Source organism: Oryzias latipes, chromosome 3 (assembly GCF_053564925.1).
Source record: "Oryzias latipes strain Hd-rR chromosome 3, Olatipes_Hd-rR_3.1".
Classification (NCBI taxonomy): domain Eukaryota; kingdom Metazoa; phylum Chordata; class Actinopteri; order Beloniformes; family Adrianichthyidae; genus Oryzias; species Oryzias latipes.
The window spans coordinates 43,131,122-43,146,748 of record NC_136239.1 but is presented as its reverse complement, the minus strand read 5'-3'; positions in this window follow the sequence as shown (position 1 = coordinate 43,146,748).

Genomic DNA, 15,627 nt, shown 5'->3' with positions numbered 1-15,627 from the left:
TAATCGAAATCTAACCTTAACCTGGCCCTTTAATCAAATTCTAACCCTAACCTGGCCCTTTAATCGAATTCTAACCCTAACCAAAGTATTTAGCCCTAACCCTAACCAAATTGAGTATGTAGCCCTAACTCTAATCAAATGGTTGAAATATTAAATCAAATTTAGAATTCAGCCCTAACCCTAACCAAACTGTTGAAATATTAAACCAAATTTAGAATTTAGCCCTAACCTAATCATAAAAACATCATATCATTGCATAAATGTATTCTTATTAAAAACATCATAATTTCAAAATATGTTATTTTAAGTAAATTCATTATACACAATACAAAAGTAACATCCAAAAATAAAACACATATAAATGCATAGGGCTATAAAAGTTGGCATAAGAAACATTTTTTAAAATATAATTAAAATCATTATGAATTTTCACTAAAAGTAATAAATATTAGGTAAATTTATGTTTTAAATGGTTAAAATTGAATTTGGCAATTGATTCATGCATTAAATAACTTAAAAAACAACTTTAAAATAAAGGGTATAAATAAAAAGAAACTGGAAAAAAGAAAATGGGGAAAATACAAGGGGGTGGAGCCAGGAGGCTATATATTGGGACAGGCTGAACAGAGCTCATTTCTGCTCTGCTCTTCGTAGGGACAACATCTCCACAAGTGCCAGCCAATTTAGCCACAGTGATTTGCGTGCTGTATAGGCCTGAAGAAGACCTTATTAGAGGTCGAAACGTTGCCACTGTAGCACGCATTTTTTTGCTTTTTTGCTCTTTTTCTTTTGAACACGTGTTTCTTTTGAACACTTGTGTTTTTTCTTTCTTTTTTTTTAAAAAAACATTTCTTTTCAAATTGGATTATTTTATTTCACAAAAAATATAAAAAACCAAAAACACTTAAATAACATAAAAACAAACAAAAAGAACATTTCCACACACGCCTTATTAAATTATAATAACAAAGGCGAACCGGAAATAAAAAAAATAAAAAAATCTATCAAATGGACGGGGAGTGGACACTTGTCCGTCCGCGGAGGGGGAGGAAACAAACCTTCCCAAAATATCAGAGGGGTCATAGCAGCGATACCCGCTTTGGGATGGACCGCGCACCGCCCAACTTCCGCGGAAGGGGGGCTACAACCATTCGCCCTAACCAGCCTGTGCCTCCCTTTGCTGGGTATCGCTATCGCGAACAGCAACCTCGCCCCTATCAACCTCGCTCCTATGCATCAGTGGTCCGTGATGGCCCAAGGGAAAACCGAAATGCTGTTCACTTTGGCAGAATTCGGAGACAGGACATTCATAGACCAGAACAAACTGACCCACAGTTTGGGCAGCTGGTCCGTCAGATGCATAGGGTCATTAAAACAGTCCATCATTTGCAAAACGTTGCTCCTAAGCCAGGAAAACCGGAGCCAAGGATGATCTCCCGTATGGTTGAGGTTCTGTCTTCCATGATTAAACCTGCTGCTCCAACAGATGACACAATGGATTTAATCACAGGCAATGCTAAGAACTGGGGTTATAATACCTTGGTCATCTTGGAGGAACACTACAAGACCAGTCTGAAGCTCTTGATGCAGGACTTGAAAAAAGATCTGGTTCCAAACTGGAAGGCAGCCTTTGAAGTGGCCACAAGGTGGGCCTACAGAAACCTGCCTCGTATGTCCCCTGGTGTAGTGGACCATGTAGAGGCACTTATTACTTCTGCTGTGGATGACAGTAGACAGGAAATAAGAGCTGTGCCAGAGCAAAGAACATTTGCTACACAAATGGAACCACCAGAACAGGAAAGAAGGGGAGAGAGAGAGAAAAGCAGGGGTACTGTTACGGGGAAGAAAGCATGTACTCGAGCGGTGGCTACAATGACAAAACGTGTCATACAGGAGGATGACTTTGAAATTCAATCCCTCCCTGAGGAAATTCCATCACCTGATCGGAGAGTACGTGGGAATAGAAGGCAGGAAGATTACGACAGCAACGCTGTCATCATGGAAGTCTCCAACCTGCAGGATGTGTCAGAAACCAGCACTAGTCCACTCGATCAGAGACCTCCTCGAGTAAGAGTAGTCAGGGAAACATCAAACGTGTCAGAGGAAGAGTCACTTACTTCTGACCACGAAGACGTGGATAGCGTACACCAGGCACCTCCACGAAGAAGAAGCACATCTCCAAATGTGCACAGAGTGTCAGCCTTAGTCCACGCTGCTTATGATGACTCTCATGATGATTCCCAAGGGGGGAATTCGGAGGACCTCTTCTCCACACCCAGACCCCACCGCTATCACGTTACGAGGCATCCAAACTCAGATCGTAAATTGATTGACTGGGATTTGAATGTGCAGAAAAAGTGGCTTATTATAGGAGACTCTAATTTGTCCAGGATTCAGGGACACCATGTCCGTGACCTACAAATTGAGAGTTATCCGGGAGCCAACTTTCGTCATGCCCAGGCACTGATGGCAAAATCAACTAGCCATGTGGTTGTGGAGAAAGTGGTACTGTCTTTTGGCTTAAACCATAGAGGACAAAAGGCTAAACAGACCACAATTAAACAAGCACAGGCAGCGTTGAGAACTGCTAAAAAACAGTTCCCATATGCAGAGATTTGGATACCAGTGATAAACTTTTCCGAGGACCTACGTCATGCAGAACAAAAAACACTGCAACTACTCAACCAACACATCAGACGGAACTTCCCTCACATCCCCCCTCTTCCGGAAACTGACTTTGAAACTGAGCCGGACGATGTGCATTGGACTCGAACGACAGCTAGAGCAATGCTGAATATGGGCCCCCCCGGCCCATATTCAGAATTTTTAACTGAGTTTTCCGACTTCCTATCGACTATTGTCTTAGATTCTGATCAGACTATAATAACAGGGGATTTTAATATTCATGTTGATGACCCCAGTGACTGCCTAGGAAAGGCTTTTGCAGCTTTATTAGATGATGTTGGTTTCACCCAAAGTGTGAATGAACCCACTCACTGTCATAAGCACACCCTGGACCTTGTTCTAACCCATGGGATAGAGATCAACCAGCTGAGTGTCCTTCCTCTTAACCCCATCATTTCTGATCACTTTATGATTACCTTCCAGCTTACACTGGAACATCCTTCTGCACCAGTGAATAAGAAACAACTTAGAAGAACCTTAACTGACCGTTCTGTGTCTGAGTTTAAACACACAGTTCAGCCAGTACTTAGTGATATTCTGAGAAAATACTCTGAGACCAGCTCCCATATTATCAGTCCTAGTATAAATGACCACTTTGTTAATGATGCCTTACAAGCCCTCAGGAGTACACTCGATGTTGTTGCCCCCTTGAAACCTAAGTTCGTCAGACAAAACCGAGTAGCACCGTGGTTTAACGCTGAAACTCGTTCTCTTAAACGAGAAACCCGTAAGTTGGAAAGAGAATGGCGCCGCTCCGGTTCAGAGCAGTCTCTGGATATCTGGAAACATAGCCTATTAAATTATAAAAAAGCTCTGCGTAGAGCTAGAAGCCAGTACTATTCAACCTTAATATCAGAGAATGGAAACAATCCAAGATTTCTTTTTAGCACTATAGCTAAATTAACACGCAGTCAGAGCTCAGTAGAACCACATGTTCCTGTTTCTCTCAGCTCTGATGATTTTCTTACATTTTTCGATAGTAAAATCTCAAATATTAGACATAAGTTAAATCAAGTTATTCCTACTATCAGCCCAGAGCAGGCCGAAGCGGTAGAAATGGAGGCATCCATAGAAACCTCTGTAACATTGGACTGCTTCACTGCTGTGGATCAAGCGGAAATAACATCAATTATTACGTCCTCCAAATCCTCAACGTGTCTGTTAGACCCAATTCCCACTAGACTTTTTAAAGAAACTTTTCCCCTAATTAATGATCCCATATTAACAATGATAAATGCCTCTCTGGAAACGGGTTACGTGCCACAGTCTTTTAAATATGCAGTTGTTAAACCTCTTCTGAAAAAGCCCAGTTTGGATCCTAGCATCTTGGCCAACTATAGACCGATATCAAACCTGCCCTTTATTTCTAAAATCCTAGAAAGAGTTGTAGTTAAGCAGCTTTACTGCCACCTACAGGACAACAGCCACTTTGAAGACTTTCAGTCGGGGTTTAGACCTCACCACAGTACGGAAACTGCACTAGTTAGAGTCTCTAATGACTTGTTATTGGCCTCAGAAAAGGGACTACTTTCTATTCTGGTCCTGTTGGACCTCAGTGCTGCCTTTGACACTATCGACCACGGTATTTTACTCCATAGATTAGAGCAGGACATAGGGATCAGAGGATCTGCTCTCCAGTGGTTTAAATCCTATCTGTCTGATAGGTATCAGTTCGTTAATGTAAATGGCCATTCCTCTCAGTGCACTCGAGTCAACTATGGAGTCCCACAGGGCTCAGTCTTGGGACCGATCCTGTTTACGCTTTATATGTTACCCCTAGGAAACATAATCAGGAAACACAGCATTAATTTTCATTGTTATGCCGACGATACGCAGTTGTATTTATCCATGAAGCCTGACCAGAATGACCAGATAGAGAAACTGAACGCCTGCATCAGTGACATCAAGACCTGGATGACAATTAATTACCTCCTCTTGAACCCAGAAAAAACTGAGGTCATTATACTTGGTCCTAAAAACCTCAGAGATGCTCTGTCTGCTCAGATAGTCTCCCTGGATGGTATAAGTATAGCCTCCAATTCCACAGTTAGAAACCTTGGGGTTTTACTTGACCAGGATTTATCATTTAAGGCTCACATATCTCAGGCATGTAGAACTGCCTTTTTTCACCTGCGGAATATTGCTAAGATCAGAAATATACTTTCTAAGAGTGATGCTGAAAAACTCATCCATGCATTTGTTACGTCGAGGCTGGATTACTGTAACTCCTTGTTAGCAGCGTGTCCTAAGAGTTCCTTAAGAAGTCTCCAGCTTGTTCAGAACGCAGCTGCTAGATTGTTAGCTGGAACCAGCAGAAGAGATCACATCACTCCTGTGTTGGTTTTGCTCCATTGGCTCCCAGTTGATTCTAGAATCAAGTTCAAGATCCTCCTGTTAACCTATAAGGCCTTACATGGAATGGCCCCGTCCTATATTAAGGACCTCATAGTCCCTTACCAACCAATCAGAACACTTCGCTCGCAAAATGCAGGACTGCTTGTGGTTCCTAGAATTAGTAAAAGTACGGTTGGAGGTAGAGCGTTTAGCCACCAAGCCCCTGTCTTATGGAATAAACTCCCAGCTCATGTAAGAGAGGCCGACACAGTTTCTACATTCAAAGCTAGACTGAAAACGTTCCTCTTTGGACAGGCTTATTGTCAGACTAGTTAGTATTCAGAGATTATTTAACTTAATGTTAGTTTGTTTAAATTAAACTTAATAAAAACTATTTCTTTTAAAAGGCTGCTAGAAGTTGAAGCTGGGGTAACTATGGTGCACTGGGGTTCTGTCTTCTTTCCTTTTTTACTTCTACCCTTCCTCTCCTCTATTCTTGATCATAATTTATTATTTAGTTCTCCATGCCTCTGTTTGGTGCAGTGCGATTCATGTATTGTCCCTCTTTTCCTCTCCCCTCCTGGGGAGTGGGAGTGCTTCCAGACTCCAGTTGGCTCATCCGTGCTCCAGTTCCTGACCGTTTACCTCGCCTTTGCTCCCGCTCCTACACCTGGCTGTGGATCCTGCCTCTGGCTCATCTCTGGTTCGTCTCTGCTCTGTGCCTGACCGAGTACCTCGTCTCTGCTCCTGCTCCTACACCTGGCTGTGGTTCCTGTCTCCGGCTCGACTCGCGCCTTTGACTGTCCCCACAACCACGGCTGGATGAAGCTCGTCTGCTGGACTTTTATATATGTAGTTGTAGATTTAGATAAGTTAATTCTTCTCTAAGAGTTCTGGTAAATCGCCTGTCCGTCCTGGGGGAGGATCCCTCCTTCATGTGGGCACCCCTGAGGTTTCTTCGTTTTTTCCGGAATCCGGTTTTTTTGGGAGTTTTTCCTTACCGCGAAGGGGGGTCTAAGGGCAGGGATGCCAGTATAGCTTAGTCAGTTTGTTAGTTCATTTTAGTATTTTTCTATTGAACTCTTTGTATTCGTGATCCTTTTGATTTCATGTTTTACTTCGAAGCCCATCGAGACGACTGTTGTTGTGATTTTGGGCTATACAAATAAAATTGAATTGAATTGAATTGCTTAAACACTGGACAAGTTATTTAAACTTGACAGCCCCTTAAGTCTTTTTGAAGAGGGGACAAAAGGTGCAACACCACTTTTCCTTCAGAATGTTCTGGTCTTGGCTGAGAATTTCACTCTAACCCAGACTCAGTGGAACCTTCTGAATAGAGGACTAACCTTTGTTCCCACCATTACCAAAAGTAAATTTGATACAACCCAACTTCAATATGATCTTCAAAACTATCATAGGAAACTAAAATTAGTAGCATATTTTTCAGATAAACATGATTATAACCAACAACAACAACAACAAAAGTTTATGCCCATTTCTATTTGGACCCCTGACAATGACAAATTGCCTCCAGAAATCAAAGCTTTAATTAAAAAGGATGAAAAGGACTTCTACAAACACTTTAAAATACAAGATGAAAAACCAAACTTATCATTACAGGAACAAAGAGCACTTAGAGAATTAGCCCAAAATAAACATGTAATTATCAAACCTGCGGATAAAGGTAGTACTGTAGTAATATTAGGAAGAGACCAATACATAATGGAGGCAAAAAGACAATTACATGACACAAAATATTATAAACAACTAAGAAAACCTATTTATTTAAACACGGTACCCAAGGTACATAAAATTTTGGTCCAACTACATGACAAGAAATTTATTAATGAAAAACAACTGAAATATTTGAAAGGAGAGGTAGAGCCACGGCTGAGAAGATTCTACATCCTACCAAAAATTCACAAGGATCCTAAGAATTGGACTGTGCCTTTCAAAGTGCCTGCGGGGCGACCTATCGTAGCAGATTGTGGGAGTGAAACTTACCAAACAGCAGAATATTTAGATCATTTTTTGAATCCCCTGTCTATCAAACATCCCTCCTACATCAAAGATACATATCACTTCATAAGCATCATTAAAACCTTGACTGTCCCAAACAACTCTTTCTTTTTCTCTATTGATATCGAAAGTTTATATACAAACATTGACATTCAAGCAGGCATGACATCAATCAAAAACATTTTTATCAAATATCCAGATGAGAATCGACCTGATTGGGAATTGCTAAAATTACTGGAAATCAATTTGAAAAGAAACGATTTTGAATTCAATGGGGAATATTTTTTACAAATTAAGGGGACAGCAATGGGGAAACGATTTGCTCCGTCTTATGCAAATATTTTTATGGCGGATTGGGAAGAAAAAGCACTCCGAAAATGTAAAATCAAACCTTTAGTTTACTTAAGATACCTCGATGATATATTTGGAATTTGGACCAACTCTAAAGAGGAATTTGTGACTTTCATAAACATACTTGATAAACACGATTCATCCATTAATCTGAAATACACCTTCCACGAACATTCTATTGATTTTTTAGACACAACTGTTTACAAAGGAAACTCTTTTGAAAAAACTGGTAAATTGGAAGTCAAAGTTTTTTTCAAAGACACAGACACACATTCTTTATTATTCAAAACCAGCTTTCACCCACAACATACACACAGGGGATTAGTAAAGTCACAACTACTCCGATTTAAACGCATTTGTACCCAGGAAGAAGATTTTCGGGGTGCAGTGAAAGTATTATTCTCTGCCCTGAGACAGAGGGGATATTCCAGATCATTTCTAAGACGTTGTTTCAAAACTCTAAAGGATACCGGACAAAAACACACAAATATGGAGGAAATAATCCCACTTATTACAAATTTTTCTACAGGAAGTAAAACACTAAATCATAAAATAAAAACCAACTTCAAACAAATTATTACGAACCAAGGACTGTTGAAAAAACATCGAGTAATCTCAGCATTTAAACGCAATAAAAATCTAAAAGATTATTTGGTGAAAGCAAAAGTGCAACCTTTACAACAAAGCCAAAAATGTGCATACCTTCGAGACCATTTTGTTAGATTACAATACATTCAGAATAAAGTCAACAAAAACATTTTCAAAATTTCCCAAACCTTTAATTTGAAATCAAAAAACTGTGTTTATGTAATTTTTTGTGCAAAGTGCAAAATTCAATATGTTGGAGAAACTAAAAACTCACTTTCCACAAGAATGGCTCAACACAAATACAATATTATAAATAAAAAGGACACAGACACTAATTTGGTCAAACATTTTATTTTACATGGGTGGCATAGTGTAAAGGTTGCAGGTATACAAAACAATTCAATTTGGACTGACAAAGAAAAAAAGTCAAAAGAGAGACAATGGATATATTTACTGAACACAAACGAACCAAATGGTTTAAACATGAAAAGAAATTATCCATTATCATAAAGTCCCATTCTGCAGTTTAAACGATTCCCCCCCTTAATTTAGTCGAGCCCCTAATTAGAAATTGAATTACTTACCTTGTAAATTACTTACCTTCAATATATGACTTACCTTGATTGGATCCTGTAAACCTGGCCCTTTAATCGAAATCTAACCTTAACCTGGCCCTTTAATCAAATTCTAACCCTAACCTGGCCCTTTAATCGAATTCTAACCCTAACCAAAGTATTTAGCCCTAACCCTAACCAAATTGAGTATGTAGCCCTAACCCTAATCAAATGGTTGAAATATTAAATCAAATTTAGAATTCAGCCCTAACCCTAACCAAACTGTTGAAATATTAAACCAAATTTAGAATTTAGCCCTAACCTAATCATAAAAACATCATATCATTGCATAAATGTACTCTTATTAAAAACATCATAATTTCAAAATATGTTATTTTAAGTAAATTCATTATACACAATACAAAAGTAACATCCAAAAATAAAACACATATAAATGCATAGGGCTATAAAAGTTGGCATAAGAAACATTTTTTAAAATATAATTAAAATCATTATGAATTTTCACTAAAAGTAATAAATATTAGGTAAATTTATGTTTTAAATGGTTAAAATTGAATTTGGCAATTGATTCATGCATTAAATAACTTAAAAAACAACTTTAAAATAAAGGGTATAAATAAAAAGAAACTGGAAAAAAGAAAATGGGGAAAATACAAGGGGGTGGAGCCAGGAGGCTATATATTGGGACAGGCTGAACAGAGCTCATTTCTGCTCTGCTCTTCGTAGGGACAACATCTCCACAAGTGCCAGCCAATTTAGCCACAGTGATTTGAGTGCTGTATAGGCCTGAAGAAGACCTTATTAGAGGTCGAAACGTTGCCACTGTAGCACGCATTTTTTTGCTTTTTTGTCTTTTTCTTTTGAACACGTGTTTCTTTTGAACACTTGTGTTTTTTCTTTCTTTTTTTTAAAAAAACATTTCTTTTCAAATTGGATTATTTTATTTCACAAAAAATATAAAAAACCAAAAACACTTAAATAACATAAAAACAAACAAAAAGAACATTTCCACACACGCCTTATTAAATTATAATAACAAAGGCGAACCGGAAATAAAAAAAATAAAAAAATCTATCAAATGGACGGGGAGTGGACACTTGTCCGTCCGCGGAGGGGGAGGAAACAAACCTTCCCAAAATATCAGAGGGGTCATAGCAGCGATACCCGCTTTGGGATGGACCGCGCACCGCCCAACTTCCGCGGAAGGGGGGCTACAACCATTCGCCCTAACCCTAACCCCTAACCCCTAACCCCTAACCCTAACCCCTAACCCAACCCTAACCCCCTAACCCTAACCCTAACCCTAACCCCCTAACCCTAACCCTAACCCTAACCAAATTGAGCATAAAGCCCTAACCCTAACCAAATTGAGCATAAAGCCCTAACCCTAACCAATTTATTGAAATATTAAAGCAAAATTAAAATATAGCCCAAACCCTAATCAAATCCTTTACAAATCAATACATTTTATAAATAATTAGTTTAAAACATCACAATTTAAAGATGGGATTGTTAAAAACATGCAATACAAAATAAAGATCCTAAAAAGATATGTGTGTATGTATATGTATGTGTATATACATGTAAAGGGGTAAAAATGGCTTAAATAACAGTTAAATTGATTAAATTTTTAAATCCTTAACATTTTCTTTTGCGAAATTAATATATTAACTAAGTTTACATTTCAAAGACTTTTAAATTTCATTTGGTAATTGATTGGTATATTAAATAAATTTAAAAAGTAACTTTAAAATGAAGGGCAGGAATAAAATGAAACAGTAAAAAATACAAGCTGGAAAATACTAGGGGGTGGAGCCCAGACCCTATATATACAGAGAGGCTGAGCAGGGCTCATTTCTGCTCTGCTCTTTGAAGGGAAAACATCTGTCCAAGTGCCAGCAAAACTAACCAGACTGAAACGCGTGCTTTATAGGCCTGAGGAAGACCTGAAAACAGGTTGAAACGTTGCCGCTGAAGCACGCTCTTTTCATTTGTATTGAACACTTTTCTTTTTCTTTTTTTTTACTTTTTTCACAATTTTATTCAATTCTATTTTCTTTTTCAAAAAAATAAAAAAAGCACACAAAAAAATAAAACTTATAAAAACAAACAAAAAAAACATACATTTCATTGACATCTGATTAAATTAGAATAACAAAGGTGAAATTAAAAGACACATGGACAGTGACTGGATTCTGGTCCGTCCACGGCGGGGAAGGAAACGGGCCTTCCAACAGAACCAATGGGGACGTAGTAGCGAGATCCGCTTAGGGATGGACCGCGCACCGACCAACTTCCGCGGAAGGGGGGCCACAGCCTTTCGACCTAACCAGCCTGTGCCTCCCTTTGCTGGGTATCGCTACAGAGAACAACAACCCCGGTCCTATGCATCAGTGGTCCGTGATGTTCCAAGGAAAAACCAAAATACCGTCCATTTTGGTAGACCTGGACGACAGGACATTCGGAGACCTGAACAAACTGACCCACAGTTTGGGCAGCTCGTCCGTACAATGCACAAGGTCATCAAAACAGTTCACCATTTGCAAAATGTTGCACCTAAGCCAGGAAAGGCTGAGCCAAGGATGATCTCCCGTATGGTGGACATTTTGTCATCTATGATCAAACCTGCGGCCCCCACAGATGCCACGATGGATTTAATCGTAGGCAACGCTAAGAACTGGGGCTATAATACCTTAGTGATTTTGGAGGATCACTACAAGACCAGTCTTAAGCTCCTGCTGCAGGATTTGAAAATAGACCTGGTTCCAAACTGGAAGCCGGCTTTTGAAGTGGCCACAAGGTGGGCCTACAGAAATCTGCCTCGGATGTCCTATGGGGTAGTGGAGCATGTAGAGGCACTCATTACTTCTGCTATGAATGACAGTGATCAAGAAGTAAGAGCAGTGCCAGAGCAAAGAACATCTGCTACACAAGTGGAACCACCTAGGCAGGGAAGACAGTCAAACAGGGCTGCAGTGACTCATAAGAAAACATGCACCCGAGCAGTTGCTACCATGACGGAACATGTCATACAGGAGGATGACTTGGAGATTCGGTCCCTCCCAGATGAGATTCCATCACCGGATGCTAGAGTGCGTTGGTATGGACGTCGGGAGGAGGAGGAAAGCAACGCAGTCATCATGGAGGTTTCCAACCTGCAAGATGTTTCCGAGGATAACAGTACTCCACTGGAACAGAGACCTCCTCGAGTGAGAAGACGCAGGGAAACATCAAGCATTTCTGAGGAGGAGTCACTTACCTCTGACCATGAAGAAGCAGCTAGCTTACACCAGACGCCTCTACGAAGCAGGAGCACGTCTCCAAATGTACAAAGAGTGTCGGCCATAGTTCATGCTTCTTTTGATGATTCTCATGAAGAATCCCATGGGGGGAACTCAGATGAACTCTTCTCCACACCCAGACCGCACAGCTATCAAGTTACGAGGCATCCAAACTCGGATCGTAAACTGATTGACTGGGACTTGAATGTACGGAAAAAGTGGCTGATACTGGGAGACTCTAATTTATCTAGGATTCAGGAACACCAGGTCCGTGACCTACAAATTGAGAGCTACCCCGGAGCCAACTTTCGCCATGCTCAAGCCCTGATGGCAAAATCAACCAGCCATGTGGTGGTGGAGAAAGTGGTACTGTCTTTTGGTATAAACCATAGAGGGCAAAAGGCCAAACAGACCACAATTAAGCAAGCACAGGCAGCGTTGAGAACTGCTAAAAAACAGTTCCCATATGCTGAGGTGTGGATACCAGTGCTAAACTTTTCCAGGGACCTACGTCATGCAGAACGAAAAACTCTGCAACAACTCAACCAGCACATCAGGCGGAACTTCCCTTACATCCCCCCTCTTCCGGAAACTGACTTTGAGACTGAGCCAGACGATGTGCATTGGACTCGAACAACAGCTAGAGCCATGCTTAACCACTGGACAAGTTATTTAAACTTGACAGCCCCTTAAGTCTTTTCAAAGAGGGGACGAAAGGTTCTACACCACTTTTCCTTCAGAATGTTCTGGTCTTGGCTGAGAATTTCACTCTAACCCAGACTCAGTGGAACCTTCTGAATAGAGGACTAACCTTTGTTCCCACGATTACCAAAAGTAAGTTTGACACAATCCAACTTCAATATGACCTTCAAAACTATCATAGGAAACTGAAATTAGTAGCATATTTTTCGGGTAAACACGATAATAACCAACGACTACAACAGAGGTTTACGCCCACCTCTATTTGGATCCCTGACACTGACCAATTGCCTCCAGAAATCAAAACTTTAATTAAAAAAGATCAACAGGACTTCTATAAACACTTCAAACTACTAGATGAAAAACCAAATTTGACATTACATGAACAAAGAGCACTTAGAGAATTGACCCAAAATAAACACATAATTATCAAACCAGCTGATAAAGGTAGTACTGTAGTTATATTAGGTAGAGACCAATACATAATGGAGGCAAAAAGACAATTAAATGACACAAAATATTATAAACAACTAAGAAAACCTATTTATTTAAACAGTGCCCAAGGTACATAAAATTTTGGCCCAACTACATGAAAAGAAATTTATTAATGAAAAACAACTTCAGTATTTAAAAGGAGATGTGGAACCACGGCTGAGAAGATTTTACATTCTACCCAAGATTCACAAGGATCCTAAGAATTGGACGGTACCTTTCAAAGTGCCTGCTGGACGACCTATCGTTGCAGATTGTGGGAGTGAAACTTACCAAACAGCAGAATATTTGGATTATTTCTTGAATCCCCTGTCTGTCAAACATCCTTCCTACATCAAAGATACATATCATTTTGTAAACATCATTAAAACCTTGACTATTCCTAGCAACTCTTTCTTTTTTTCTATTGATATTGAGAGTCTATATACAAACATTGACATTTCGGCCGGCATGAGCTCAATCAAAAACATTTTTATTAAATATCCGGATGAAAATCGACCTGATGGGGAATTGCTAAATTTATTGGAGATTAATTTGAAAAGAAATGACTTTGAATTTAATGGGGAGTATTTTTTACAAATTAAAGGAACAGCAATGGGGAAACGATTTGCTCCATCTTATGCAAACATTTTTATGGCTGATTGGGAGGAAAAAGCACTACAAAAATGTAAAATAAAACCTTTGGTATATCTAAGATACCTTGATGATATTTTTGGAATCTGGACAAACTCTAAAGAAGAATTTTTGACCTTTATAAAAATACTGGATACACATGATTCATCCATTCACTTGAAATACACTTTTCATGAACGATCAATTGATTTTTTGGATACAACCGTTTACAAAGGAAACTCCTTTGAACAATCTGGTAAATTGGAAGTCAAAGTTTTTTTCAAAGACACAGATACACACTCTTTATTATTCAAAACAAGTTTTCACCCACAACATACACACAAGGGGCTAGTAAAGTCACAACTACTCCGATTCAGACGTATTTGTACACAGGAAGAAGATTTTAGGGGTGCAATGAAAGTATTATTCTCTGCCTTGAGACATAGGGGATATTCCAGATCATTTCTACGACGTTGTGTTAAAACTCTTAAGGATTCTGAACAAAAACAAAATAATGTACAAGAAATAATTCCACTAATTACAAATTTTTCTACAGGAAGTAAAAAAATAAATCATATAATAAAAAATAACTTCAAACAAATTATTACGGACCAGGGATTGCTGAGAAAACATCAAGTCATTTCAGCATATAGACGGAATAAAAATCTAAGGGATTATTTGGTAAAAGCAAAAGTACAACCTTTGCAACAGAGCCAAACACATACAAACCTTCAAGACCATCTTATTAGGTTACAATACATTCAAAATAGAGTAAACAAAAACATTTTCAAAATTCCCGAAACATTTAATTTAAAATCAAAAAATTGTGTCTATGTCATTTTTTGTGCAAAATGCAAACTTCAATATATTGGAGAAACTAAAAACTCTATTTCCACAAGATTAACACAACACAAATACAACATTATAAATAAAAAAAAACACAGACACTAATTTGGTTAAACATTTTATTTTACATGGATGGCACAACGTCAAGATTTCAGGCATACAAAATAATTCCAATTGGACTGACACAGAAAGAAAAAGAGAGACAATGGATATATTTATTAAACACAAAAGAACCAAATGGTTTAAATATGAAAAGAAATTATCCTTTTATCTAGCCCTAATCCTAAATTACTCCATTTGATTGGATCTTCTTAACCTGGCCCCTTGAATCAGATCCTAATCCTAACCTAATCCCTTAATCTGATCCTAACCCTAACCAAATTGAGCATAAAGCCCTAACCCTAACCAAATTGAGCATAAAGCCCTAACCCTAACCAATTTATTGAAATATTAAAGCAAAATTAAAATAAAGCCCAAACCCTAATCAAATCCTTTACAAATCAATACATTTTATAAATAATTAGTTTAAAACATCACAATTTAAAGATGGGATTGTTATGTTGGGTTAGGGTTAGGGTTCGGGTTAGGGTTAGGGATCCATGTTGAGATTGTTGTTACAAAACAACAAACCCCCCCCCCCCCTTTTTTATGTCCTACTAACTCTTTCTTTATTTCCTCCACTAGATACCTACACACACAAGGTCACTTACAAAGTGACCAAGTACATACATATGGGAGATACTTGCACATGCATGGCCCAGACACCACACAGTACATCTCAACCCACCAGACACCATACACCACTGACGAGGCACCTGTAACTGTCCGTTACCTCGACTGAACAGGAGTGAGTGTGCAACCCCCCACCCCCTAGAGATCTCAAGGCCGCCAGGCTGACCTCTTTGGGGCTCCAGTTTCGCTTCGCGAAACTGTCGCAAAAACCTAACCCAGCCAGATCCTCGGTTCGACTGAGGGAACGGCACTGCAGGGTCTGCACCACCACGCACAACAGAACCTACTTATTCCCCAAATACATGTAGACCAATATACCTCTTCACTAACCTCCTCTCTTGTCCCCTCTCAGAAAAACCGCCTTCCTAAAAACTCCACTCTTTCTATAAACGGTTAACTTGTTCACTTAA